The sequence below is a fragment of the Gossypium hirsutum genome, chromosome D04 (genome assembly GCF_007990345.1).
Source record: "Gossypium hirsutum isolate 1008001.06 chromosome D04, Gossypium_hirsutum_v2.1, whole genome shotgun sequence".
NCBI classification, from domain to species: domain Eukaryota; kingdom Viridiplantae; phylum Streptophyta; class Magnoliopsida; order Malvales; family Malvaceae; genus Gossypium; species Gossypium hirsutum.
In genome coordinates, this window is record NC_053440.1 from 55,962,209 (window position 1) to 55,986,927 (window position 24,719).

The following is a 24,719-nucleotide window of genomic DNA, read 5'->3' on the forward strand; positions in this document are numbered from 1 at the left end:
ATGATTGGCCCTTCATGCAGCAAATTGGTTCATTTTATTGAAGCACAAGCTATGGAATTTCAAGAACAGCTTCATTTTGCACTTGCTTTCACCAAAACCATTGCCATTTTAGTGGTCACCATCCTCGTTAAAGGCAAAAAGAGACAAAAGAGGAAACCCCCAGAGCCAGATGGGGCATTACCTTTTATTGGTCATCTTCATCTTTTTGGAAAGAACCAGCTGCTACATAGGATATTTGCAGACATGGCTAACAAGCATGGACCGGCCTTCTTGATCCGTCTCGAGATTCATCGAGCACTTGTGGTGAATAACTGGAAAGTTGCAAAAGAATGTTTCACGACCAACGATAAGGTCTTCCCCACACGTCCAAAGTCCATATCCATAAAGTATATGGGGTATGACTATAAGATGTTAGGCTTTGCTCCTTATGGACCTTATTGGTGTAATATGAGGAAACTAGCAAAGGTTGAGCTCCTCTCTAGTCGTCGGCTCGAGTTACTCAAGCATGTTCGCGACAATGAAATCGGTAGCTTTATAAAGGAATTGTATAAGCAATCGGTGAAAAACGGAGGAGTTGCTCTTTTGGAAATGAAGGAGAGAATTGGTGACTTAGCAACCAATATTATAGTCCGAATGGTTGCTGGCAAAATATATCATGGTACTAGCGAGGAATCGAGACGATTCCAAAAGGCCTTGAGTGATTTCTTTTATCTTGCAGGGTTGTTTTTGGTCTCGGATACTATTCCTTTTCTCGGTTGGCTTGATGTTGTAATGGGGAACATAGGCAAAATAAAGAGGACAACAAAGGAATTGGATTTTGCAATAGGAAGCTGGGTAAACGAGCATCGCGAACGGAGGCTCGACAAAGGCATCGAAGGGAACCAAGATTTCATTGATGTCATGTTGTCTATCATGGATGAAAACAATGTACCTGTAACACCCCTTACCCGTATTCAACTCCGGAATAGGGTATGAGGTATTACTAGAACACTTGCACATGTAAACGTATTAAATCGAGTTACAAAATTTCATTCAAATTTAAACTCTTCAAATTTTTAATATGCTTTTATAATTCTTTACAACATATCCTCAAAATATTATATTCATAACAAATAGGGCCTACGAGACCCGATACTTTCTCATGTAATTCAAAGCTCCATTTCCATTTTATTCAATTCACAATCTTTCATGTTCACAATTCAAATCAATTTCTCAATCCAATACATATATATTTCAATACCACACTCTCATACTATGAAACTTTAATTTTCCCATATGAGCTTAAACCATGATCATCACATATCAAAGACAAATGGTCTTGACATTTTCATCACATAAACCGAATTAATCAATGCAACTCAATGATATAATCATCCATATATCATTATTATCACACACACACACACACATATATATATATGTCATGACTAAATTTCTTAAACATTTGATCAATTGCCTTTTAATACCGTAATAGTTCCTTCAGTACCAATACGTATTTACCATTCAATTTAACATTTACCGATTATAATCGGCCATATGACCATTATACACAATTCTTTCATACATTTTATTGTCCTCCTTCTCCTCTCCATTCCACATCCTTTATGTATAAAACATGCTTAAATAGCATTATACATAATTTCACTATCCACTTATATTTAAATTTAAAACTGTCTAATCGAGTTACAGTCATCAAATTATTTTTATCTGGCGGTACAGAGCTCCGAATTAAGTTCCACTAATTTTCCCCGAAACTAGACTCATATATATTCTTGCCATAAAATTTTCAGAATTTTTGGTTTAGCAAATTAGTACAGTTTATTATTTAAACTTTCCCCTGTTTCACTGCTCAACAACTCTGACTCCTCTTCACTAAAAATTGTTTATCTCTTTGTACAGAATTCAAATGATGTTCTCGTTTGTTTCTCTTGAAAATAGACTCAATGAGGAATTCAATAATGTAAATTACAAGCCATAATTATTTTTGTACAATTTTTAGTGATTTTTAAAATTTAGAACAGTGGATTCCAAAATCATTCTAGCTCTGTCTCACTAAAATTCAAATATCCCATAATATAAAACTCATTTGCTTGCTCTATTTCTATTATGTGAAAATAGACTCATTCAGCTTCAATTTAATATATTATTCAGTCTCTAATTCAATTTCCACCATTTTTGGTGCTTTTTCAAAATTACACAACTGTTGCTGTCTAAACTGTTTTGTTGCTAAATGTACACTTTCATAATTTCACTTTTTCACTTTCAATCACAATTCAATTCAAAATTCACTTTTCCATTTCTAAGTCGATATTCAATTCAATTCCACACCTATATTCATTAATCAATTACACTTAGTCAATTTCCCGATGAACACTTCGGAATAATAACATATACACGGTGGATTCAGCACACAGCAACCACCCTTTGTAATCAATTATACCGGTTCACATAGTAGCATGCACATAGTACTACACAGGTGACCATCACTATCCGATACACGTAGTAGCCTGCACATAGTCCTACACACGTAATCGAAGTTATCCAGTACGCATAGTAGCCTGCACATAGTACTACACATGCGACCTATCATTCTGATACACGTAGTAGCCTACACATAGTACTACACACGTGATCAAGTTTTACGGTTCACGAAGTAGCCTTCACATAGTACTACACACGTGATCAAAGCTTTTCAGTACACATAGTAGCCTTCACTTAGTACTACACATGTGACCATTATTTATCGATACACGTAGTAGCCTTCACACAGCACTACACAAGTGACCAAAGCTTCTCGGTACACATTGTAGCCTTCACTTAGTACTACACATGTGACCATTATTTATCGATACACGTAGTAGCCTTCACACAGTACTACACACGTGTTCATCGATACCTTACTCAAATCTTTACCGTTCCGACAGTTCCACAAAGATTCTTACTTCCCAATAATTTACAATTTCTTCATAACACAGTATAATACCAATCTTTCCACTCAACTCCATAACCAATTTAATAATTCGATTTGAACCACTTCAACCATTACTTTCACTTTCACATAGTGGCCTACACACAGTCCATATCACATAAGTAATCATTTCTGTTACTTCATTCAAAACACCCATTTTTATTCCGAATGTTCAATCGGGAAATTTCTCACTTTTTCTCATTTTTTTTCTTTTTCACTAATCAAAGTCAATTCCTTGTCTTTCTTAACTTATAATAACATATTTAGCTTATATAACATTCACATTATTCAATCCAGTCCAAAAATCACATTTTGGAAAAATTACATTTTTGCCCTTAATGTTTCACAAAATTACGATTTTGTCCTTAGGCTCGGAAATTAAACTTTATTTATTTTTATTATGTAATATAACATGCTGAACATTTTTCCCTTCTACAGAAACATCAAATTCTTGATCTAAAGTGCACTTATGAACATTAGGTATTTTTATCGATTAAGTCGTTTTACTCGTTTTCGCTGAAAACCGCTTAGCAAAAATCGTTTAACATAATTCTAAGCTTCATATTCTAGCATGAAACATCAAAATTCACACTTTTCATCTATGGGTAATTTTTCAAACATAAATTCTAGCTCGAATTAATGGTAGAGATAGCTTAAGCAAGTTATCGGGATTCGAAAAATACAAAGAACAAGAAAAACGAGGCTAGAACGGACTTAGCATGAAGCTTGGAAGATGAACAAACCCTAGCCATGGTGTTCCCTTTCTACATACGGCCATGAAGAAAAGAATTGAAGAAGATGATAATTTATTTCATGTTATTTTGTCTTTATTCATTAATTAAGGCATTTTACCAAAATGCCCTTAAATAGCTTACTTACTAACAATGTCTATTTTTGTCCATAAATAACCAATGGTCTAATTACTATTTAAGGACCTCCAATTTAAAATTTCATAATAATTAGACACCTCTAACTTGTAGAACTCAACTTTTACACTTTTTACAATTTAGTCCTTTTGACTAAATTGAGTGCCCAAACGTCGAAATTTTCGAACGAAATTTTCACAAAATCATTCCATGAAATCGTAGGCCATAAATATATAAGAAAAATAAAATTTTCCTTGTCGGATTTGTGGTCCAGAAACCACTATTCCGACTAGGCCCAAAATCGGACTGTTACAGTACTAACTCAAGAGGTTGATTTTACCATTAAACCTAATTGCCTGGTATGTTATTGTTAAGTAGAATCATGTAGTTTATAGGCTATAGCATTATCTTTGATTGGGAAATGGTGATTGTAGAGTCTTGCCTTGGGTGGCATCGGATTTATACTGCAAGAAGCATACACATTGTAAATAGTGCCTCAAGATAGTTGGGTCTGCCTAGCAGTTACAAATAGAGAGTTATACTTGATAAGTTTATGACTTAGTTCTCTAAGTTGTCGTCTAGGTATGAGAGTCTCAATCTTGAGAGAGCTTGCTCCCTCTGCTTCACCGGTGCGCCCTCTCTTAACTATGGTTAATAGATAGAGGCCTTACGCTTCTCTCTATATATCTCAAACCTAGAAAGTTTTTGAAGAACAAAGGAAAAGATTTTCTGAACAAACGCTAAGTTTTTATAACTTTAAATGAAATTACAAAGTAATAAATAAGTCTCTCTCTCCCTTCCCAACTACTGCTTAATAAAAGACATCTAAGTTCCTTATATAGAGGCTCGGGTGCTTCATTGGGCCCCATCGACAACCTGAATATAAGTCACGAGAGTCTTCTTTCACAACAATCGATAAAGATGGGTAGGCGTGTGCTTCCTAAAGACGCTTTTCCCAGAAATAAAAATTTAAAATAAATACAGTTAATATGCTTTTAGCTGAGCATCTACAACTTTTATCTCATGACCCTCTTTACATTTTTATAGAGGCCACATATTGTTCTAGGGCTCCATCTCGGTATTCTTCGTCTTGGGCTTCTGAAGCTTTTGTGCTTTCTGGAATCTTTTCTATTATGTTAGCCCGACATGCCATCTCGAGCCACCATTGATCCCATCCTTCAGAGGGCCTCTCATCAAATTGGTTTAGCCCACTTATGACGGTTGATAAGTCTTGTTGAATTTCTGAGAGTCTTTCTATTATCTTGTCTTCTTTTGTCATAGGTTGTCCGGCGGTGGCCCCGGCGTATGAGATCACTTCTTCTTTATGCTTGGCCTCTTTTTGGAGATCTTCCATCCTTTTTATGAGCTCTATGTTCCTTGCTCGTTCGGTCTGGAGTTGTTTTTCCAGGAGGAGCTGTTGTTCTTTGTGTTTTATAATTTGATCTTGGAGTGTTGCCTTTTCTGCCGGAGTTTCCATTTCTAGTTGAGGATTTTCATATATTTCTACCCATTTAGTCTTGAGTTTCTCTGATACATTATATTTGTGTCCAAGGTATATCTGGGCATCTTTGTATGCAGCTGATAGAGAGTTGTATTTTTTATATTTTGGGTTTTTCTGAGATTTTGTATAATGGATAATTTCAGTCCATTCTTTGTATATTCCTTTATAGTCTCCTGTGAATAAGATATAACATATCTCATTATTATGGATGTTATGAAAATATAAGGAGAGCCCATTAAGACAGGCTATTTGGTGTTTGATATCTCCCTTTTTATGAGCTATGAATATATTATCTATGAGTATTCTTTCTGCAGATGTTATAATCGTATTCTCTGTCAAGTTAAATTCTTGACTAGAGCCTTTATAATCTGTGAAGGTAAGTTTCTCTGAAAGTATAAGCGGCTTTCCCGTAGGTTTCCAGAGGTTTCTTGCTCCTTTTGGAAATTCTTCTGAAGATGTATAGGGGATTATAGCTTTTGTTGTTGGTTCTAATCGAGAAGATTCCAGGAATCTTCCTTGTCTTTGAGTGGTCATTCTGCAATCAATATCCATTAGTAACTTTTATTCGAATTGTAATAATCTAGATAATATATCTACTATTTTATAATTTTCTCCTATAATATGTTCTATATGATGTTTTAATCCTTTTTCTATTATATAACTAGTTAGATTATGCCATCTATTAAGAGAAGATCTATTCTTTTCTGTTTTCATTTTGTTATAATATTTTACTATTGCAGTACAATCAGTTCTTATGGTAAATTCTTCTTTTCCTAGTATAAAGAGTTCGAATGATTCTAATGCATATCTTATGGCTAGTAATTCGACATCTATGCTAGCTGTATTCCACTTCTCTCTATAAGACCCTGATCAGTATCTACATATTTTTTTCTTCTCTTTTATTAGATAGCTTATGTCACTTTTTATATCCATTACAATAGGTGTTATCATTCAATGGTTTGTAGTTTATTACCATTCTGGGTTTTTTCCGTACTTGTTCTGAATGATTATTAACAAAAAATAATGCACACCTATGTTTTGATTCGCTTCTTCGTATTAGTTCCATCTTTTCTAGTTAAGTTATTTGTTGTTTATACCATTCTAGTTCTTGGTTTGATGCAGGTATAGCATTAGCTCTTATTTCTTTATCTTCATTTATAATTTCTAGTTTGTATTCTGTTTTTGTTTTATCCCAATGGGCTAATGGTTCTTCTCCAATTATCCCTAATTTTTCTAGTCTACTCTGCATCTATTATTTTTTGATGTTCCTGAGGATTTATCAAATCCGTTTCTATTTCTATATAGCAAAGATCTTCTTCCATATATTCTTCCATTTTGTTATTTTTCTGGCATTGACAATTTTCTTTATGGGCTTCATCACGTCTTTCAATATTTTGATTTGGTTTGATTTTGACTAAAAGTTACGTAGTCTTTAGTTAGAATCATCATGTTATTCTTATATAGTATAAAGTCGAGGCCTAAGATTGTTATATATTTATGGATAGTTAGGTCTCTTAAGGCAATATATTGGTTTTGTTACATTGATCAATGATTTTTATTTCTATTTTGTCTATTTGGTGCAATGTATATGTTATCGAACCATCCGTTTGTCATCCTATTCTTGATTCTTTTAGTTTATTTTTATATTTTTGTAAATATGGTAAGGTTACTACGTTATCAACATATGTTCCTTTGTTGGCTTGTTTTATGATTCTATAAGATTCTTGTATTTCTCTTCCTAAGGGTCCAGGTAATTTATTTATTAACTTGTTTTGCAAATCTTCATTATATATGTTCTGAGATGTAGCAGTATAATGTATGTAGTCATTTTTTACTAAATTATTAGATTCTCTAGATTCTGTTCTAATAGATACTTGTTCTCATATTTCTTCGTGTCTAACCCTGAATATTCCTATAACTTTATCCGGTCTTTTTCACACTCTCTATAAGATTTAAAGAATTCTTTATGATTATAGAATTCTACATATCTTATTATTTTTTCTTCATCTTGCTCATCATCTATTAGATCTATTATTTCTACTAACTCGTTGTCTCTTTCAAAGTCTGATTTATACTTGTAGCTGAAGTGGGGCATTCTGTCGATATTGAATGTCTATGGTTATAGTCTGTGAATCTTATATTTATATTTCCTTGTAAGTCTTGAAATATTTCTCCTTCTTGGGGGGTTAATTTGGGTCTTTGTTCTTTAAATAATTTATTTAAGTTCCATGTTTTTCCTGCTAGAAGCTCGGGTGAAAATTTTGGGGGTTTTATGAACCTTACTCCTTTTGAGGCTATAGCTTCTATGACATCTTTTATATCGCATTTATAATTAATATTAGTATTTTGAGTAGCTTTTCCAATAAATCCAAAGGTTATGACTAGGTTTTCTCTATTAATTAACCCATATCCTGAAGATAGTATTCCTAACTTTATGTTATGAATATCTTTTGTTCTGAGGAAGAATTCTGGGGCGCAATAAAAGAGTCCTCTATTGTTATTCATGTCTACATCCATAAAGCTTATAATCTTTTTCTGTTTGTCTTCTATTGAGTCATCAAATAGGGTCATTATTACATGGGCTCCTAAATCTAGTCGTGTCATTCCTTTTATCCCCACTACTATTAATCCTAAATGAGTATAATTCATATGATTTTCTTGAAGCATTTTACATGATTCTTTTCGTAATAATGGTATTATAACTGTGTCATTATCTCCACATTTTATAGGAGTTTCTGCCATTTTTTGTACGAGTTGGGTTTTTTCCCAGAATTTTCCCTTGGTATATAGGTTATGTGGGTTAAAATGTTTATGATTTGCTTGTTTAAAGTTTTCTAGATCTTTTTCTATATCTATTGTTTCTGCTAGTTCTATTTCTTCGTTTTTCTTTTTGGTGCTAAATACTCGCTTGAATATGTTATTCTCTTTTTCTTTATTGGTTCCAGAACTACTAGAACCTTCATATATAGTCTTTGACTGTCCTGTAAAAGGTTTCAACATCTTAATTGTCTTTTATCGTTTATTATAAAGCTGTGTGGTGGATGGTATATGTTAAAGTTCCTACTGATCGTGCTTTGGTTGTTTTATATATCAGAATAGTATCCGATGATGTTTACTAACTAAAGCTTGAGCATCTCTATGTATACTATCTATTCTTCCTTTTTTGTTTTCTATATTGAACTTCAACTACTTCTTCTATAATCTTCTTAGATGGGAATTTATCAGCTTTATTTAATGTCTTTTCTGTCCTTTTAGTTAAGTATTCTATTTGTGCCTTTATAAGCTTTTGATTGTTTATAAATTTATTTTTAATGAATTATTTATTTCTGGAGTATAATTAATGTTATGCTAGATGTGAGTGTAATGTTTTTCTCCTTTTCGTTTAAAATTACAATATATTTGATTATTACTATTAGGTATGGCAAGATCTAAATAATAGAGCATACACACTATAAATCGTGCCTCAAGACAGCTGAGACTGCCAGGCAGTTAGGGAAAGAAAGTTATACCTGATAAGTTTATGACTTAGTTCTCCAAGCCGTCGTCTAGATATGAGAGTCTTAATCTCAGGAGAGCCTGCTCCCTCTACTTCACCGGTGCGCCTTCTCTTAGCTATGATTACCAGATAGGGGCCTTATGCTTCTCTCTTTATATCTCAGCCTTATGCTTCTCTCTTTATATCTCAAACCTAGAAAGTTTTTGAACAAGAAGTTTTTATAACTTTGAATGAAATTACAAAGCAATAAACCAGTCTCTCTCTCCTTTCCTAATTGCTGCCTAATAAGAGACATATGAATTTCTTATATAGAGGCTCAGGTGCTTCATTGGGCACCCTCTACAGTTTGGATGTTTCACAACAATCGATAAAGGTGGGTAGGCGCATGCTTCCTAAAAACATCTTTAAAATAATAATAATAATAAGCAATGGCTTTGGAGATTTTTAAGCATCTTACTAGCAAGATATCGGTCTCGCGTTATTAAAGCCAGACCACAGACATGCAAGAAAGCTTTAAGGATGAGCTTCGAGATTTTAGTTCTGCCAATCACCAAAACAAAACCTTCTGGATTATAACCTCACTCACTGCCGCCGCAATATCTTTGGATTAAACAAACTGATAATAAAGAAAACCTATTCAATCGTAAGTCAGCCGTTTTTCTGTCCTTTTGTAGAAATTAAGGTTGTGTCTTATCTGTGGACCACACATACATAATTAAAAAAGAACCTGGCACTCACTCGTGTGTTTTGGGCTAATCTCTTTATCTTTAAAATCAAAAAGTAGAAGGCTTTAGAGATTTCTCAAGCAAGCTATGGAGCGGTCTCGCGAGGCTTTCACTGTTGGGTGAAAATGCTGCCCAATACTTGGAAGCCAAATCACGCTATAAAATGATATGATATGCATGAAAACTTTAAGGTTGTCGACATTTTAGTTCTTGCAATCACTAAAACAAAACAGTGGAGTAGAAAGAATGTAGTGAGCATTTAATCGCGATAAATGTACATTGTTTAACATGCATTTTTCCTTGTCGCCTCGACTAAGTAGAGCTGGTTGGTTCAGCTATAAAAAAACACACTCAAGGGTTGCCAATGCAATCACATTACGTTATTCTTCTGAGTTTTGAGAAAAGAGTTGTATTAGTGGAGTTGAAGAAATGGAGGTGATCATGGACGAAGTTAATCTCGAAGCACGCCATGTACTAAGGTGGAAGTTTCGTGATCATAGCCGTACACTTTCTGGTTGCCGGATTGATTTAGCGGTTACAGACGGGAATGAAAGGTGGCAGTTCGAATGCTGCCTGAGTGAAGAAGGAGACAACACCTACTACATCCGCTGCCCTGCATGGAGCGACTTTGTTAGACCAAGGATCAATGCGAGGCTCACTCTTTATGCTAAACAAGCCAATGAGAACTTCCACAGAGTGAGGGTGATACGGAGGGACTAGTCTGTCTATGAGATGAAGGATCATGGTTGGTTTCTGCTTTGAATTCATAAAATAAAAAGACAAGGTGCAACTTTACTCGAGCCAGGCACCATTGCTCTAGTCTGTTGCAAGGTTAAAAAAAAGTGATTTTCTTTTGTAACCCTTAAGCTTATCAATGAAATGTAAATAGAAAAATGTGTCATTATTGGTGATGTTTAATTAATGATTGTGTTGTATTTCTGTTTTAACTAGAAATGCAATGTACTTCCTTGGACGGGTAAGCTTGGATAGCAATTTTCAATGTTCCCACCTCCTATTTCTCTTTCAACCTTTCAACATTGTGCTATTTGGTCATTAAAATTCACTTATCTATCCTACACTTATTAGTTTCCATAATAGTCCTCATCAAATACACATCAATTACGATTATAGTCCTCATCAAATACACATCAATTTCCATAATAGTCTTTATCAAAGTAGCCTAAAAAATATTATTAAGAATATTCTAATAAATTTTAAGATAATTCAATAATATCTAATATAAATTTTCAAGACGTTCAATCCATTCTTCTCAATTCAAGGAATTCGATTAGCTTGATCCCAGTCGATCTAACCTACAATGATTTGCTTCTCCAAATGACCAATATTCAAATATGAGCCAACACTCGTCCACTAGATCAACAAGGTTATAACCCAACTATTTTTTGTTTCAAAAGATTGTCGATTTCAAATAATACAAGTTATGAAATCTAAACAATTTCAAGTATAATTGTAACTATCGGGTAGCACAGAATGAGGACGATAGTGAGGAGGAACTAGATAGCTTATTTGTGTAGAGGTGAAGGGATGAAGTATATCAGATTATCATGGTTGCTTTCTGCTTTTATTTAAACCGAGCCTTTTAAGTAGGAGACCATCTAAGCCTAAGTCATGCAATAAGTATAATCATAATATGTATTCCATTTATTATTTTTATGTATTCTTTTAATAAAATTATGCAATTTGATATCTCTTGCTTCCCATTTCTTAATTATAACACCATTTTTTAATAATATTTTTGTGCAATAAGCAATGGGTTGGTTTGGGGTTAAATCGATAGAATATGTAAATATTGAAGGGTTAAATGTATTATTAGACCAATAAATAAAAGGCTCGTGCTAGTTATCTGTTGGGCGACAAAGTCGGGCGATATATATACACAAATCAAAAGAGAGTTTGAAAACGTAAATCGCCAACTCCTGGGCCAAAATCCAACCAAACCTCAGCTTTGTAAATTCGTCATCTCCGCTGTTATTGCACAGCTTTTCTCTGTCGTGCGACATATATATATATGTATAAATCAAAAAAACATGAATCTCGAACCCCTGTTTTTGAGGGCTTTGGGGATTTTTAAGCATCTAGCGGTCTCGCGTTATTACAGATTATGATATGTTGGTAAGTTTATGAAAGCCAGACCAGCAGACATGCGACAAAACTTTAAGGATGAGCATCGAGATTTTAGTTCTCGCAATCACCAAAACAAAACCTTCTGGAAAAAGAAGAAGAAAAAACAGAGCTTGTAATCGCGATCAATGTACATTGTTTAACATGTATTTGTCTTTGTTGGCTCGAGTTAGAAGAGCTGAGTTTGGATTTAAATACCCATTCAGAGGACCAATCCTTCTACAAAAACTGCAAATCACATTACATTCTTGTTCTGAGTTTGGGGAAAAAAACTTGTTTTAGTTTCAGCAGAGCTGAAGAAATGGCGCCGATCGACGCAGTCAATCTAGTAGCTAACCATGTGCACAGGTGGATGCTTCGTGATGGTAGCGGTACACTTCCTGCTGGTCGGATTGTTTTAACAGTTACGGAAGACGAGAACCAATGGTGGCAGTTTGAATGCCGGAGTGAAGGAGACAGGCACTACATCACCGGCACCGAGTGGAGCCGCTTTGTTCAACCAAGGATCAACGCTATGCTCACTCTTTATGCTCAACAAGACGGTGAGAACTTCCACAGAATGAAGGTGATAATGAGGAGGAACTAGATAGCTTATTTATGTAAGGGTGCAGGACTGAAAGTATATGATCTTATCATGGTTGGTTTCTGCTTTTATTAGTGTAACTCTGTTCAAGCCAGGCATACAGAAGAGCTCCGGCTCCAAGATTTGCCTTTGTTTTTATTTTTATTTATTTAATCTACTACTATGTTATTTAAAAAATAAAAAAAATCAATCAAGAATTTGAAAAAAAATACATTATTAGTATATTTATTTTTATTACCTTAAAAAAGTTTTAAAAAAATTGATTGAAAAGAAAATTGAAAAATAAAAAAATTAAAAATTAAAAAAAATTGTCCACATGGTCCGAGGTGATCCACACGGCCTAGATATATAGGTGTGTCTCAAGTCGTGTGAATACTGGAGTTTGAGAAAGTGAGTCAGCTAACTTGGAGAAGAATGGTATAATCTATGATACATATTGGAAAATGATTATACCCTTATTCTCAAATTTTGATTTAGTTGTATTAAAATTTGATTCGAAATTAGCCTGAGCAAAATCAGAAATTTTATTTTGGAGGTCAAGATATAATTATAAAAGTTTGGAGGAAATAAAGTTAAAAATTTTGGAGGCCCAAATACCCCTCTATTTATATCTCCAATCAAGGTAAAAGTATTCTCATAATTTATTGCTTCTTTCCAAAAAGCAGAGTCTTGAGATTTCATTACCTCTTCAAATGTAATAGGATCAGATTTCGTAGTATAACAATAATGTATCTTATTGTATATACTTTCACATTTTCCTTCTACAAGAAACATAATGAAATCTGGTCCAAAATCTTTAACCTTTTAATCCTCTTATTTCTTCTTAGTTCTTGACAAGATTCATCAATATTATCAATTTGTTCCAATGGGATCTCATTTTTATTTGAAGAATGAATCAATTGTTCTGGCTGTAATTGTCTTGATATAGAATTAAATCTATTTTCATCAAAAATAGCATCTCTTGATTCAATAACAGTATTAGTTGAAATTGAATCATTTGTTTCAATTATCATGAACCTATATGCCTTGCTATTATGTGCATAACCTATAAATATGCATTCAATTCCTCTTTCACCTAACTTTTCACGTTTAGATGTTGGAACTTTAACAATAGCTCTACAACCCCAAACCTTCAAATAATTAAGGTTTGGTTTCCTTTTCTTCCATTGTTCATAGGGGGTTATTTTAGTTTCCTTATTAGGGACTCTATTCAATATATGACAAGCTGTTAGAATAACTTCTCCCCCAAAATCCTTGTCGAAGACTTGAATATGATAACATTGAATTTACCATTTCAGTCAAGACTCTATTTTTCCTTTTAGCTACACCATTTTGTTGTGGTGTGTAACGGGCTGAAACTTGATGGACAATTCCAATGGATTCAAAATAACTTGGATATTTCTTTCCACATAATTTTATTCATGAGACCACATTATTGAACTCAAGCTTACTAATAACATATAGAAGGTAACTTTGGTTTAAGAGTAACCTCTAATGGTGTAGCTTTAGGAACAATTATTCCGGGCCTTTCGCTTATGTCGACGCCTTTATCTGAGACCATTCTCCATTCAATCCATGAAGCAGTTGAGCCAAAGCTAAGTGTTGGAAATGAAGGGCGAAAGTGATACCAGGACAAATCCTTCTACCAGCACCAAATGGTATAAGCTCAAAATTTTGACCCCTCACATCAATGTTAGCATGGTCACTGAGCAATCTCTCAGGGAGGAAGTCTAATGGCTTATGCCAAATTCTGGGGTCACGGTGTAGCTTCCACAAGTTAAGCAATAGTTGAGTGCCAGCTGGAATGTGGAAATTGGCTACGGTGTAGTCATCCATAGCTTCTCTTACGACTGATACTGGTGCCGCTGGGTATAACCGCATTGTTTCCTTGATAATTGCTTGTAAGTATACCAAGTTAGCTATGTCTGATTCTTCCACTTGTTGTTGCTTCCCAACATGGATGTCAAGTTCTTCTTAAGCCTTCTTTAGAATATGGTGGTTATGCAATAGCAAGGAGATTGCCCATGAAAGTGTGGCCACATTTGTATCGATGCCACCCAAGGCAAGAGTCTACAATCACTATTTCGTAATCAAAGATAATGCTATAGCCTATAAACTACATGATTCTACTTAATAATAACATACCAGGCAATTAGGTCTAATGGTAACATCAGCCTCTTGAGTTGGTACATTGTTTTCATCCATGATAGACAACATGACATCAATGAAATCTTGGTTCCCTTCGATGCCTTTGTCGGGCCTCCGTTCGCGATGCTCGTTTACCCAGCTTCCTATTGCAAAATCCAACTCCTTTTCTGTCCTCTTTATTTTGCCTATGATCCCCATCACAACATCAAGCCAATCGAGAAAAGGAATTGTATTCGAGACCAAAAACAACCCAGCAAGATAAAAGAAATCACTCAAGGCCTTTAGGAATCGTCTCGATTCCTCGCTAGTACCATGATATATTTTTCCAGCAACCATTCAGACTATAATATTGGTTGCTAATTTACCAATTCTCTCCTTTATTTCCAAAAGTGCAACGCCTCCGTTTTTCAATGATTGCACATACAATTCCTTTATAAAGCTACCGATTTTATTGTCGTCAACATGCTTGAGTAACTCGAGCCAATGACTAGAGAGGAGCTTAACCATTGCTAGTTTCCTCATATTACGCCAATAAGGTCCGTAATGAGCGAAGCCTAACATCTTATAGTCATACCCCATATACTTTACAGCTATGGACTTTCGATGTGTAGGGAAGACCTTATCGTTGGTCGTGAAACATTCTTTTGCAACTTCCAAGTTACTCACCACAAGTGCTCGATGAACCCCGAGACGGATCAAGAAGGCCGGTCCATGCTTTCAGCCATGTCTGCAAATATCCTATGTAGTAGCTAGATTTTTCCAAAAAGATAAAGATGATCAATAAAAGATAATGCCCCATCTGGCTCTGGGGGTCTCCTCTTTAGTCTCTGTTGCCTTTAACGAGGATGGTGACCATTAAAATGGCAATGGTTTTGGTGAAAGCAAGTGCAAAATGGAGCTGTTCTTGAAATTCTATAGCTTGTGCTTCAATGAAATGAACCATTTTGCTGCATGAAGGGCTAATCATAATGGTTTATTTTATCTAAACAAAATTCAGGACCCACTATGTGTAATTGTTGTGCGAGTCTTTGAGCCCCATTATGTGCGGTTGACATGTAGTAGGTTTTCGTCCAATTTGTGAGCTTTAGTTTGAATTCTATTAGTTTTTATTCTGATTATGTTGTAATGATTTGATTCTACTTTGTGATTTCTTGAACAGCTCATGCTATAATAATTTGATATTTGTGGTTTCTCATACATGTATTTGTGTGTGTTTAACTTAAAATTACTCATATTGTCAACAATATTTTTAATTGACCTACTTTAAATTGAATTAAAATGATAAATAGGATTCATTAATTTAATTAATTTGATCTTTTTCTCGATTCAACTCGATTTGATCGTACATGCCACTGGTTGTTGGGGTTGAAAATGAGAAATATGGGCCAGCAAGTTTAGTGATAGCCCAAATTACAAAGTGTTGAGACAACTTCACTTGCTCTAACAGGGAATGCATTCATTACTTTATATGCCCTGATTTAAGGGTGAATTTACAAAAGTAAATCTATATAATATATAAAACAAACTCCCCTATTAGAAAATTTTAGGGTTTAGAAATTAGAAATAGAGGCAATTTAGGTATTAAAAATAAAGAGAATTTAAATACTTTGAAGAAAATAATTGAAAAAAAATATTGAATTTAAGTTATATATTTTTAATATTAAATGAAATTATTATTGTGTATTGATTTATTTCTTAATAAATTATTATTAGATAAATGTTTTTGAACATTAATTTCATTATAGGTTATTATTATATCTGTTATTTTTTATAAAATGCCTAGAACTACCCACAATCCCTTTCCAACCCTTAAATAGGTTATTATTATGTCCTCATGCATTGACAACAATGTCAATGTCAATCAAGTTGGGCCTTGGACAAAATTTTTTGCTCAAACTCGGCATGAATATATTATGTTATAAAAAATATTATATTAATTATATATGTTAAATAATAATTATATATATTTATATTAAATTATTAATTCAATAACAATTAAACTCATCTCGGGTTAGGTATGTGTGGTACAGGCAGAGACATTTCGAGAACCAAAACTCAAGAGTGATACATTAATGTTTTGACACCTAACATCTATGTTAGCATGGCCAGTGAGGAACGTGAAATATAATGTCTTATGCCAAATTCCAAGGTCATGCCGCAATTCTCACTCAGCCAACATGCCATGCAGGTTGACTTCTCGAGTAATAAATAAAGAATAGAGTGGCATGGCTTCGGGAAACTGATGGTGGAACATAAACATGCTGCCTACTCTGCTTCCCATATTGAATTAAAGGACATATACATCTTTGAACTTGTGGAACCAAACTACATCAATTCCATTATATTTTTGTATTTTTCGCTTACAAGAAAATATAAGATAAAATAGTTATACATTAGAAATTAAAAGTTGAGAGCCAATTCTAAAGGTTGAGGGTTAAATTTGTTATTATGCCACACATGTAACACAAAATAAGTATTTTAATGGCATAATTTTAACGGAATACCATTTTGCTCATTCATCTAATATGCAGGGATCAATTTGTCTATTTTTTTAATAATAGGACCAATATAGCACAAGGACTTGTACAATAAATTAAAGGGGTAAATTCTACAATCGGTCATCGAACGTTCAGAAGTTTTTGTTTAGGCACAAAAAGAAAAAAAAGTTTGCACTTTAAGCACTACCATTAAAAGTGTTTTTAAATATACAAATCAAAACAGGTTTGAAAACATGAATCTCGAACCTCTGTTTTTTTTTTTGAGGGTATAGCAGACCACATCTTTAAAATAATCATAATAAGCAATGGGTTCGGGGTATTTTGAGCATCTCACTAGCAAAATAGCCATCTTGTGTTATTTACAGAGGTTTTCTCTGTGGGATACTATAATATATATATATATGGAGCGTTATGAAACTCGCTCTCCATGTTTTTTGGCGTGAGCTTTAAGATAACAATTATAATGGCTTTGGAAACTCACCATCTCTCGAGCAAGCTGGTGAGCCTCCCATATCTCCTTCTCTCTGAGATTTTATCTGTCAATTGAGAAAAAGCTTTGCGCAACACTACCAAATTGAGGCTAGGTGTTTGGCCAAGTGAATTAAGGTTGAACATCTAGCTGTCCTTCTCGCGATGACCAAAACAAAGAAGCTAGAAAGATTTGCAGTATATGCAAGAATGCCGCAAGATATTTGGCCTTTTTCTCGCTATGCAAGAATGCTGCATCGAGCAAGTAGAGGTGGTTCATTCTCCTATATAACCCCTCCCATCCCATGGAGGGAGGGTGGTAAATTAACCCCACTCCTTATTCAATCGCACAAGTTTAAAGTTGATTTGAGAAGTGCAATCATAGTCGTATCTTATTTGGGGAGCTGAAGAAATGGCGGAGATAGGGACCGTTACTCTTGCAACACACCATGCAGCAGGGTGGGATGTTGACACTCCACTTCCACATGGTTTCAAGGTTGCCGTCGGATCTCAACGGTTCAGTGTTCGTTGCAAACGTTCCGGAAGCAGGTATCGCATCTGTGGCGAAGACTGGCGCCGTTTTGTTGAATCAAATGTGGGAGCAGTGCTCACTCTTTATGCCGGAGAAGGGGATAACGCCACCTACAGACTCGAAGTGAGGCGGTGAGCTTCATAAGGGTCTACAAATTAAAGAAATCCTACCCGTGGAGCTTCATAATATATATATGAATTTAATATTTGTATTGTGCATTGTCTGTTTGTTTTTCATTTTCTCAGGATTAGTAATGTTTAAGGATAGTGTTGTATTTCTATTTTAAATGGGATTTTCTTTTTTCTCTTACCTTGCCACCTTAGGACTTCATGGCTCTTTTGTTTTTGCGCATACGGTTGTTTTATTTGATACATCCTGTTTATCTTAATGAACTCCAATGGTAGCTTAGGTATAAAATTTTCGTTAATTCTATTTAATTAAAATACGAATTTAATCTAATTATCTTAATACACATGTTGCAAATTCCAAATGATCCTTTCATGCTTTCTCCTTTTGAAAACTTAGATCAGCTTCGATAGGCCTGGAGAAATTACGTTGATTGACAAATTTTAAAAATATTGAAGTTAAATTTGTTGAATTTTGTAGATGTTGGATCATTGATAGAATATGTAAATATTGGAGAGTTAAATTTGTTATTAGGCGAGAGTTCAATTCGTCATCTCCCCTGTTATTGCAGAGGTTTTCTCTGTCGTGCAATATATATATACAAATCAAAACAGATTTGAAAACATGAATCTCGAACCTCTGTTCCTTTTTTTTGAGGGTATAGCAGACCACATCTTTAAAATAATCATAATAAGCAATGGGTTCGGGGTATTTTGAGCATCTCACTAGCAAAATAGCCATCTTGTGTTATTTACAGAGGTTTTCTCTGTGGGATGCGCAATCTTTTGGGCCAACAAACTAGAAATCACGCTTCCATATGATTCCGATATCCTGTGTAAGTTTATGAAAGCCAGACCAGCAGATATGCATTAAAACTTATCCAGTTTTCAGTTCTCGCAATCACCAAAACAAAACCTTCTGGAAAAAAAAAAAAGCAGAGCTTGTAATCGCGATCAATGTGCATTGTTTAACATGCATTTGTCTTTGTTGGCTCGAGTTAGAAGAGCTGACTTGGGCTCTATTTATTGTAATCCAATACATTCAAGGACTGCAAATCACATTACACTCTTGTTCTGAGTTTTGGGGAAACAAAAACTTGTTTAGTTTTAGCAGAGCTGAAGAAATGGAGGAGATCGACACAGTTAATCTACAAGCAAATCATGTGCAAAGGTGGAGGTTTCGTGATCGTAGCGGTACACTTCCTGCTGGTCCGATAGCTTTAAGGGTTACGGAAGACGAGAAGCAATGGTGGCGGTTTGAGTGCAGTGCATGGAGCGACTTTGTTGGACCAAGGGTCCATGCTAGGCTCACTCTTTATGCTAAACAAGACGGTGAGAACTTCAACAGAGTGCGGGTGAGAGAGAGCTTATTTGCTTAAGGGATGAAGTATATCATGGTTTCTGCCTTTCTGGTTTTCTTTCAAAAATATACAAGTATTAACTGTCTGCTCAATTTACAACTTTGTTCAGGGCAGGCAGTGTTCTTCTTCTTCTTCCTTTTCTGTTGCATTGTTAAAAAGGTGTCTTCTTTTATAATCCATCAATTAAATCTAAATAGAGAATGCTATACTATAACATTATTTAATATCGACTAAATTGACAATTGCACGCATACTAATTGAATTTAACCAAACAAAATTTAAGTGCTATTGTTTGAGCTTGACTAATTCGAAAGGCACTGAAACCAAAATTGGTCAAATTAAAACATATGGACTAAATCCATGACTTCTACAAAGCCGAATTTAACCCATATTGAAAAAGGGTTTGAAAAATGAGCATCGCACCTCTCAAGCTAAAGGTTGTGAGAGATTTCGTTATTGCAAAGGTTTTCTCTGTTTGGTGAAAACGCTGCCAAAGATCACACTATATACTCACTATTTGACCAAGTTTATGATCCGATTATTGAAACCAAGAAATATAGGCATGCTTGCCATCCACACCAGAATAAATGGAGTCTTCCAAAAATACCTGTTAGTGGAGGAAGACCTCCTAGAGATAAGAGATATAGAGCTAAAGAGAGCCAAAAAAGGATCTTTTGCGTATAATCCTACGTAATCTCGAATGTTATCAGTTCCGATACGTAGACCAAATAATACAATGCAAGCAAAAGTTCCTGGATTCATGGAGATATAGAACAACATATAAATTATCATGCTCGCATATCCACCATTTGAGTCTCCAACAAATAAATATGCAGGCATACGTTTTATGCTTGTTTGAGTAATAGCAATGAGATCCCTAATATCATGCTAAGAATAGTTAGGATTTCCAGAAGAAGATGGGGAACCATTTTACTTGAATTTTCTTTATTGGTAAATAAAAAAACACGTTTTTTTATATACTTTTTTTTAATGTTTAAAATTTAAAAAATTGAAATTCTTTTGGATTTCTATTTCTTTTATAATGTTTGGGATAATAATTTTTTTTAATTTTTGTATTTTTCACTTACATGAAAATATAATATAAAATAGTGATAAATTAGAAATAAAAAGTTGAGAGACAATTTGTTGCAAATGAAATAGTAGAGGCTAAATAAAAAAAGTGTAAAGGTTGAGGGTTAAATCTGTAATTATGCCACGCATGTAAAACACAAAATAAGCATTTAATGGCATAATTTTAACTGAAGGTCATTTTGCTCATTCATCTAACGTGCAGGGACCAATTTGCTCATTTTTTCAATAATAGGACCATAATTTAATCTGGGATATAGTACAGGGACTTAAATTACTTTTACCTTGATTAGAGATATATAAATTGAGGGGTATCCGGGCCTCCAAAATTTTTAACTTTATTCCCTCCAAACTTTTATAATTGTATCTTGACCTCCAAAATAAAATTTCTGATTTTGCTCAGACTAATTACGAACCAAATTTTGATACAACTAAATCAAATTTTAAGAATAATGGTATAATCACTTTCCAATATCTTAGATTATACCATTCTTCTCCAAGTTAGCAGACTCACTTTCTCATGCTCTCACGACATGGCCAGAAGAGTAGAAGCGATCGTGCAATATGTACATATATATATATATGGTCATATATGTTATTACAGTGACGTGCAACCCAAGAACCAAAATACTACGTGGTCGAATTTAATATTTAGTGGGAGGGGTTAAAGAGCAAGCAAATTAAGCACGTGGTTGTCACTGTTGCAAAATCCTTCAGTCAAACAACTAATTTTGTTGGTTGAAAATGAGAAGTATTCAACAATTTCTACATATAACTCACCAAAAAAGGTAATTATAGATTTAAAGGCAGTAGTTTGCATCAAAATTAAAATTTTAAAATTCAAAAAATATAGAGACCGATAAATATCTAATTGGTGAACATTGACTAAATCGACCACCTTAGGCATATTTAAAAAAAAAGCAAAAAAAATCTTTTGATTTTAGTTCTAATTCTAATTTTCTTTTTAATCATAAGATGCATTGTATACTATGGGCACAGGCTTTAAACTGCAGCCAGTAACACCTAGACATGATTGAGAACTTAACTGCATAACCAATTGCTTATGTGTTATGTTGTTGACTTTTTATGTATAGTAGTTGTAACTACTCAGTTTGTTCTTGTAAAAATATATTGTTCTCTTCATATTTCTTACCAAGATGGTTAAATTAATTTATCTAAAATAATATGACGAGCTAGTAGAATAGAGACGCACAAACATCAATAAATAAAAGAGAAAAGTACTGGATAACAAAATTTCAAGCCGATCACAGGAACTTGAACTCTTCAAATAAATCTTAGCTAGATGAGTGGTTTTTAGTGACGAAATAGCACAAAAAAAAAAGTTGGGTTATAACCTTGTTGATCTAGTGGACGAGTGTTGGCTCACATTTAAAAATTGGTCATTTGGAGAAGTAAATCATTGTAGATTAGATTGACTGGGATGAAGCAAATCGAATTCTTTGAATTGAGAAGAATGGATTGAATGTCTTGAAAACTTATATTAGATATTATTGAATTATCTTAAACTTTATTAGAATATTCTTAATAATATTTTTTAGGCTACTTTGATAAAGACTATTATTGTAATTGATGTGTATTTGATGAGGACTATAATCGTAATTGATGTGTCTCCAGCCCATGTAACTCTATGTGCTCATGTGGGTCAAATTAAAATTGAAAAAATTAACTCCAGTATTCACACGACTTGAGACACACCTATATATCTAGGCCGTGTGGATCACCTCGGACCATGTGGACAATTTTTTTTAATTTTTAATTTTTTTATTTTTCAATTTTCTTTTCAATCAATTTTTTTAAAACTTTTTTTAAGGTAATAAAAATAAATATACTAATAATGTTTTTTTTTCAAATTCTTGATTGATTTTTTTTTATTTTTTAAATAACATAATAGTAGATTAAATAAATAAAAATAAAAACAAAGGCAAATCTTGGAGCCGGAGCTCTTCTGTATGCCTGGCTTGAACAGAGTTACACTAATAAAAGCAGAAACCAACCATGATAAGATCATATACTTTCAGTCCTGCACCCTTACATAAATAAGCTATCTAGCTCCTCCTCATTATCACCTTCATTCTGTGGAAGTTCTCACCGTCTTGTTGAGCATAAAGAGTGAGCATAGCGTTGATCCTTGGTTGAACAAAGCGGCTCCACTCGTTGCCGGTGATGCAGTGCCTGTCTCCTTCACTCCGGCATTCAAACTGCCACCATTGGTTCTCGTCTTCCGTAACTGTTAAAACAATCCGACTAGCAGGAAGTGTACCGCTACCATCACGAAGCATCCACCTGTGCACATGGTTAGCTACTAGATTGACTGCGTCGATCGGCGCCATTTCTTCAGCTCTGCTGAAACTAAAACAAGTTTTTTTCCCCAAAACTCAGAACAAGAATGTAATGTGATTTGCAGTTTTTGTAGAAGGATTGGTCCTCTGAATGGGTATTTAAATCCAAACTCAGCTCTTCTAACTCGAGCCAACAAAGACAAATACATGTTAAACAATGTACATTGATCGCGATTACAAGCTCTGTTTTTTCTTCTTCTTTTTCCAGAAGGTTTTGTTTTGGTGATTGCGAGAACTAAAATCTCGATGCTCATCCTTAAAGTTTTGTCGCATGTCTGCTGGTCTGGCTTTCATAAACTTACCAACATATCATAATCTGTAATAACGCGAGACCGCTAGATGCTTAAAAATCCCCAAAGCCCTCAAAAACAGGGGTTCGAGATTCATGTTTTTTTGATTTATACATATATATATGTCGCACGACAGAGAAAAGCTGTGCAATAACAGCGGAGATGACGAATTTACAAAGCTGAGGTTTGGTTGGATTTTGGCCCAGGAGTTGGCGATTTACGTTTTCAAACTCTCTTTTGATTGGTTTGTATATATCGCCCGACGTTTTCGCAAGAAAAGCTTTTTATTTATTGGTCTAATACCAAATTTAGCCCTCCAACATTTACACATTCTATCAATTTAATTCCATTGCAAATAATCGGACGAACCCATTGCTTATTACTTTTTCAAACTCTGTTTTGATATGTATGTATATATCGCCATTGCTTAGTATTATTTTAAAGATGAGGTCTGCTATACCCTGGAAAAAGAAAACAGGGGTTCGAGATTCATGTTTTCAAACTCTGTTTTGCTTTCTATATATATATATCGTCCGATAAAAAATTGACTCGAGCTCTTTTCTTCATTTAATAATAAATTTAGCTCCTTTATAATTATACATTCTGTCAATTTAATTTTAAATCTATCAAATTTAAAAAATTTATAAAAATTTGTCAATTAACAAAATTCAAGTTTAATGCAAACATCTCATCAAGTCCAATTTTTTAATCCAATGAAGACTATTATTCATTAGAGCGGAGTGAAGTATGAATTTTAAAAGTAATTAATTTCTCATAAACTCCTATTTAAAATATAAACTAAAATAGAAATACAGCACAATCATTTAATATTATTAATACTGAAAAAAATGCAAAAAAATAAAATAAAATAAAAGCATTTTGCATTTTCTCAGAAATAAAAAAGAAAATAAAGCAAAAATAAAAACTTAGTTAATATATATTAATATGAAGCTTTGTAGACGCTTATCAAGCTCTTCCCCTCCGGCCCCCCGTCACTTGTAGCATAAAGAGTAACCACTGCTCCCACATTTGATTCAACAAAAGAGCTCTAGTTATCGCCATACATGCGATACCTGCCTCCGTAAAGTCTGCAATGAACTCTGAACCGTCGAGACCCGACGGCAACCGTGAAAACATGTGGAAGTGGAGTGTCAACATCCCACCCTTGAAATTGTTTAGGTTTCATAACTTGTGCTATTTGAAATCAACAATCTTTTGAAACAAAAAACAGTTGGGCTAGAACCTTGTTGATCTTGTGGATTAATTGTTGGCTCATATTTGAAGCATGATCATTTGGAGAAGCATGGATTGAATGACTTGAAAATTTATATCAGATATTATTGAATTATCTCAAACTTTATTAGAATATTCTTAATAATATTTTTTAGGCTACTTTGATGAAGACTGTGATTGTAATTGATGTGTATGTTAACAAATTCAAAAATTCTTATACACTCAAGACTTGCATAGAGAATTGGGAATTTAACATTTGATTTTTTATTTTTTTTACTTTAGAGATTGCATTTTGTAGCTCTAACTCTTCAAATAAATCTTAACTAGAATGGTG

General features: G+C 34.0%; 1 pseudogene; it reads left to right on the forward strand.

The window, feature by feature from the left end:
* LOC107898041 (cytochrome P450 CYP82D47-like) overlaps positions 1 to 24,719 on the forward strand; it is a 42,016-nt pseudogene continuing 17,297 nt past the window's right edge.